We start from the raw sequence: 5544 nt of genomic DNA, 5'->3' as shown, positions 1-5544 counted from the left end.
TAGTATATGTTCTAAAGTTGCAAATAGCATAAGGGGAAGGTCCCATTACAAAATTGTAAATTTCGAATTGATTTCTAATCTATTGTATTCTTTTTCAAGAATGCCGCCACTCGGATTCGAACCGAGATGCTTGAGCACTGCTTCCTAAGAGCAGCGTGTCTACCAATTTCACCATGGCGGCTAACTTCAAATAATAGGTAACTTAAAAGAATAATAGCTATTATCTTGGGAATCGTCGATATTGGGAAAGTCCATAAAATTTAGGAACATTAGAGTTTTCATTAAAATAGACTTCGTTTGGTAGTATCGTTTCCATTTTTTTTTTTTACAATAAACTCTTGCTTTGCCCAATAGAAACACAAACACTGCTTGAAAGAGTTGGAACTTCTTTTTTCTAACTTGCAATTATAGAACTAATTTTTTCTAATTAATTTCCCCTTTACATTTTGAAAATTCTTTCAATACAATGAAAAAAATCCAAAAGGGTTTCTATTTAATGATGAAATTAAAATAAAATGGATAAATAGAAAAGGCTTTTTGGATTTTTTAAAAATTTCTAGAATGAAAGTCTTTATGCTCTTATTAATAAGATTTACTAACCTTATGATTTTGGAGAAGATAGGTGGAAGTTGTAAGTCCTATTGTAAGAATACTCCACTTTTCATAATTTTCCTAATAGAATATGAGGATTCTATTAGGAAAATTATGAAAAGTTCATTGATAGGAAAAGAATACTTAGCACACAGTATACCAAACAAAACTTTTTTTTTCTTGTATATATAAGATAAGAGGGGTTTTTTGTTCTAAGAATATTGTACCGAGTAATTCGACACATAAAAGTACATTCAAAGAAGAATCCAAATTATTAAATAATTGGAATTCTTTTTTGATAAGTCAATTCATATTATTCCAAAATCTTATTATTTGTTTGTTGCCCAGAAAAACCCTTTGGTTTTGGATGCTCATTACCGCTCGAAAATGATCTTGATTTTACTAAAGAATAAGATTGTACTATGGAAAAATAAGTCTTTTTCTTCCAAATATTTTTACGAATACGCTTTTTTGACATTGAAGTACGTTTTTTTGGAACTGCCATTCAAAAAGGAAATTACTTTTTTCTAGTTGTATGTGAAAGACATCTATTGCTGCAAATCAATCCTTCTTTCTTCTTTTTATTAGTATTTATACTTAGATACTGAAAGATACTTAAATTTTGAATTATTTTTTACTTCATTTTGTCTAATGCGGATAAGACAACAAGAATTTTTTAACATTTTTTCTTTATATATTTTATACTTTTTTTTTAATAATATAGAATATATAGAAGGGTTTCTCATTTAAATCTATTTATATCTATTTATATATCAAGTATACTCCATATATAGATATATGGTATGGAAGCCTATCCCCCATATAAGATAAGACGGGGGGATAAAAAGAAGGGAAAATGAAAATAGTTAATTAAGTTCAGAATGGTATTCCATAAAGGAAAGGAATTCCAATCAAAACAAAAAATACTGAGTCTCTTAAACAAGACATTCTAAAACTTAGGTAATTTATAGTCATTAGAATTTTAGTTCTATATGAAGTAAGGACTATTCGATAATTTCTTATAAACATAGGTTTTCATTGGAATTCACTCAATCAGTTAATTATGGAACAAGAGAGCTGTTTCATCTTTGTTTTAAAGAAATATAAAAATGAATTATGAATAGAAAGTAAAATGATTCCACTTTTTTTTTTTTATTTTTATAAATATCTTTATTTAGTTAATAAAATAACTTCGTTACCTAGTTATTTTATTAACTTTTTTAATTTAACCAACTAAACCCATTCTTAATTTTTAATTATTTCAATGAGATAAATTTTGGAAAAATTAAGAATTTCAGTATTTTTTCTTATTCTTTTTATTTATTCTTTCAGAAAGAGATAAGAATTGGTTTGGTGAATCGGAAACAATTTTATAGAAAAATTGAAGTAAAAATTGAAGTAAAAATTGCAATTTCTTTTCTTATGGAACATACATATCAATATGCATGGGTAATCCCTCTTCTCCCACTTCCAGTTATTATGTCAATGGGATTTGGCCTTATTCTTATTCCGACAGCAACAAAAAATCTTCGTCGCATATGGGCTTTTCCTAGTGTTTTACTCTTAAGTATAGCTATGGTATTCTCAGTTCAACTGTCTATTCAACAAATAAATGGAAGTTCGATCTATCAATATCTATGGTCTTGGACCGTCAATAATGATTTTTCTTTAGAATTTGGATACTTGATTGACCCACTTACTTCTATTATGTTAATACTAATTACTACTGTAGGAATCCTGGTTCTTATTTATAGTGATGGTTATATGTCTCACGATGAAGGATATTTGAGATTTTTTGTTTATATAAGTTTTTTCAATACTTCCATGTTGGGATTGGTTACTAGCTCCAATTTGATACAAATTTATTTTTTTTGGGAACTCGTGGGAATGTGTTCTTATTTATTGATAGGCTTTTGGTTTACACGACCAATCGCAGCGAGTGCTTGTCAAAAAGCTTTTGTAACTAATCGTGTAGGGGATTTTGGTCTATTATTAGGAATTTTAGGTTTTTTTTGGATAACAGGTAGTTTAGAGTTTAGGGATTTGTTCAAAATAGCTAATAACTGGATTCCTAATAATGGAATTAACTCTTTACTTACTACTTTGTGTGCTTTTTTATTATTCCTTGGTGCAGTTGCGAAATCCGCACAATTCCCTCTTCACGTATGGTTACCCGATGCTATGGAAGGGCCCACTCCTATTTCGGCTCTTATACACGCAGCAACTATGGTTGCTGCGGGAATTTTTCTTCTAGCTCGACTTCTTCCTCTTTTCATATCTTTACCTTTGATAATGAGTTTTATTTCTTTAGTAGGTACAATAACACTATTCTTAGGAGCTACTTTAGCTCTTGCTCAGAGAGATATTAAAAGAAGCTTAGCCTATTCTACAATGTCTCAATTGGGTTATATGATGTTAGCTCTAGGTATAGGTTCTTATCAAGCTGCTTTATTCCATTTGATCACTCATGCTTATTCAAAAGCTTTATTGTTCTTGGGATCCGGATCCGTTATTCATTCAATGGAACCTCTTGTTGGATATTCACCAGATAAAAGTCAAAATATGGTTCTTATGGGCGGTTTAAGAAAATACATTCCAATCACAAGAACTACTTTTTTATGGGGTACACTTTCTCTTTGTGGTATTCCACCTCTTGCTTGCTTCTGGTCCAAAGATGAAATCCTTAGTAATAGTTGGTTGTATTCGCCCTTTTTTGGAATAATAGCCTCCTTTACTGCAGGATTAACTGCCTTTTATATGTTTCGGATATATTTACTTACATTTGATGGGTATTTGCGTGTTCATTTTCAAAATTACAGTAGCACTAAAGAGAGTTCCTTGTATTCAATATCCTTATGGGGAAAAAGGATACCCAAAGGAGTGAATAGGGATTTCGTTTTATCAACAACGAAGAGTGGAGTTTCTTTTTTTTCACAAAATATACCAAAAATTCAAGGTAATACAAGAAATAGGATAGGATCCTTTACTACGTCTTTTGGGGCTAAAAAAACTTTTGCCTATCCGCATGAAACGGGAAATACTATGTTATTTCCTCTTCTTATATTACTACTTTTCACTTTGTTCATTGGATTCATAGGAATCTCTTTTGATAATGGAGGAATTGGTAATGGAATAGCAGAGTTAACCATATTATCAAAGTGGTTAACTCCCTCAATAAACTTTACCCAGGAAAGTTCTAATTCTTTTGTAAATTCATATGAATTTATTACTAATGCAATTTCTTCTGTAAGTCTAGCTATCTTTGGTTTATTCATAGCATATATCTTCTATGGATCCGCTTATTCTTTTTTTCAGAATTTGGATTTAATAAACTCTTTTTACAAAGGAAATCCTAAAAAAGAATTTTTAGATCAAGTAAAAAAAAATATATACAGTTGGTCATATAATCGTGGTTATATAGATATTTTCTATACTAGGGTCTTTACCCTCGGTATAAGAGGGTTAACCGAACTCACGGAGTTTTTTGATAAGGGTGTTATTGATGGAATTACCAATGGAGTGGGTCTTGCTAGTTTTTGTATAGGAGAGGAAATTAAATATGTAGGGGGAGGTCGAATCTCGTCTTATTTATTCTTTTTTTTATGTTATGTATCTGTGTTTTTATTCTTTTTTCTTTCTTAAGTTAAGGAATTTACAACAAGTCTCTTGCAAAAATAACTATCCTATCCCCTTTCTACAATCTCTCTATATCCTTGTTACATAAGGTAAGTATTGTATAATAGTTCGGTTTTCCGCGATTTTTTCCATTCCTCTGTGTAAATACCCTAATATGGGTTCACAATCAATAACATCCTCACCATCGAGAGTAACGATCAGTCGAAGAACACCATGCATTGATGGGTGTTGAGGGCCCATATTGACTATCATGAGATCTTTTCTTGTAAGCGGTAGACTCATATCCTTTCTTCCTTAATTCATTATTCCATGAAAATGGATTATTCCATGAATTCCTCAAAGCGAGGCTCATCAAAATGAAAAATCTAAGACTACTATAAGACTACTAAAAAAATAATAAAACAAGAAAAAAATTTGAACGATTAAATTACTGCTCCCGAATATTCAACTGACCGATTAATTTCTTATAACGTACTCTATTTTTCTTTGCCAAATAAGCCAGCAAACGTCGACGTTTTCCCAAAAGTCTTCGTAGACCTCTTTCCGATGAAAAATCTTTTTTGTGTAATTCCAAATGTGAAGCAAGTCTCCGTATCTTATTGGTGAAACTGAATACTTGAAATTCAACAGAACCCCTGTTTTCTTCTTTTTCTTCTTTAACCATAAATCCAAAAATTTTTCTACCTCCTTTCTTTTTCATGTATTTTTCTGATCAGGAAAAATACAAAATTATGTCAGTTATTTTGAAGTTATTCTAATCTCGTACACACACAAATTTGCAATTATTCATCTACTACTGGAATTTGGATTTATTTTATCGATGCAAATTGGATTTGGATAGAAGGGTACATTCTTTCTAATATTTTAGATAGAAGAAATGTTTCTTCTATCTAAAATATTAGAAAGAATTTTGCTGATTTATTTATTGCTATATGCAATTTATGGAATTGATACACCATTTAATTGATATCATTTAGCAAAATGAAACACAGCATATGCATCCATCTTTTGGCTCGAGAATTTCACGGGATAGAGATATGGTATAAGAAATAGACTATTAAGTAACTCTAAATGAATTGTGGATACATCTGTATCCTTAACATACTGAAACGATTGTCATTATTCGTATCAAACCAATAGCGATTCATACAAGCTAAATCTTCTAATCAATGGTGGGCCAATAATGAATTTTTTTGCATATGTATTAAGACGCTTGGCCTGATTTCGAAATTGTCCAGAGTTTTATATGTTGTTTTCATTGCAAAATGATGGGTCTCCTTCCATAACTTTCCAATTACGAGTACGAGAATTGAAAGA

This window comes from Triticum urartu, unplaced genomic scaffold (genome assembly GCF_056163025.1).
Source record: "Triticum urartu cultivar PI428250 unplaced genomic scaffold, HENAU_Tu73 scaffold348, whole genome shotgun sequence".
NCBI lineage: Eukaryota > Viridiplantae > Streptophyta > Magnoliopsida > Poales > Poaceae > Triticum > Triticum urartu.
The sequence above is the reverse complement of the archived record's forward strand: the minus strand, read 5'-3'. Positions refer to the sequence as shown.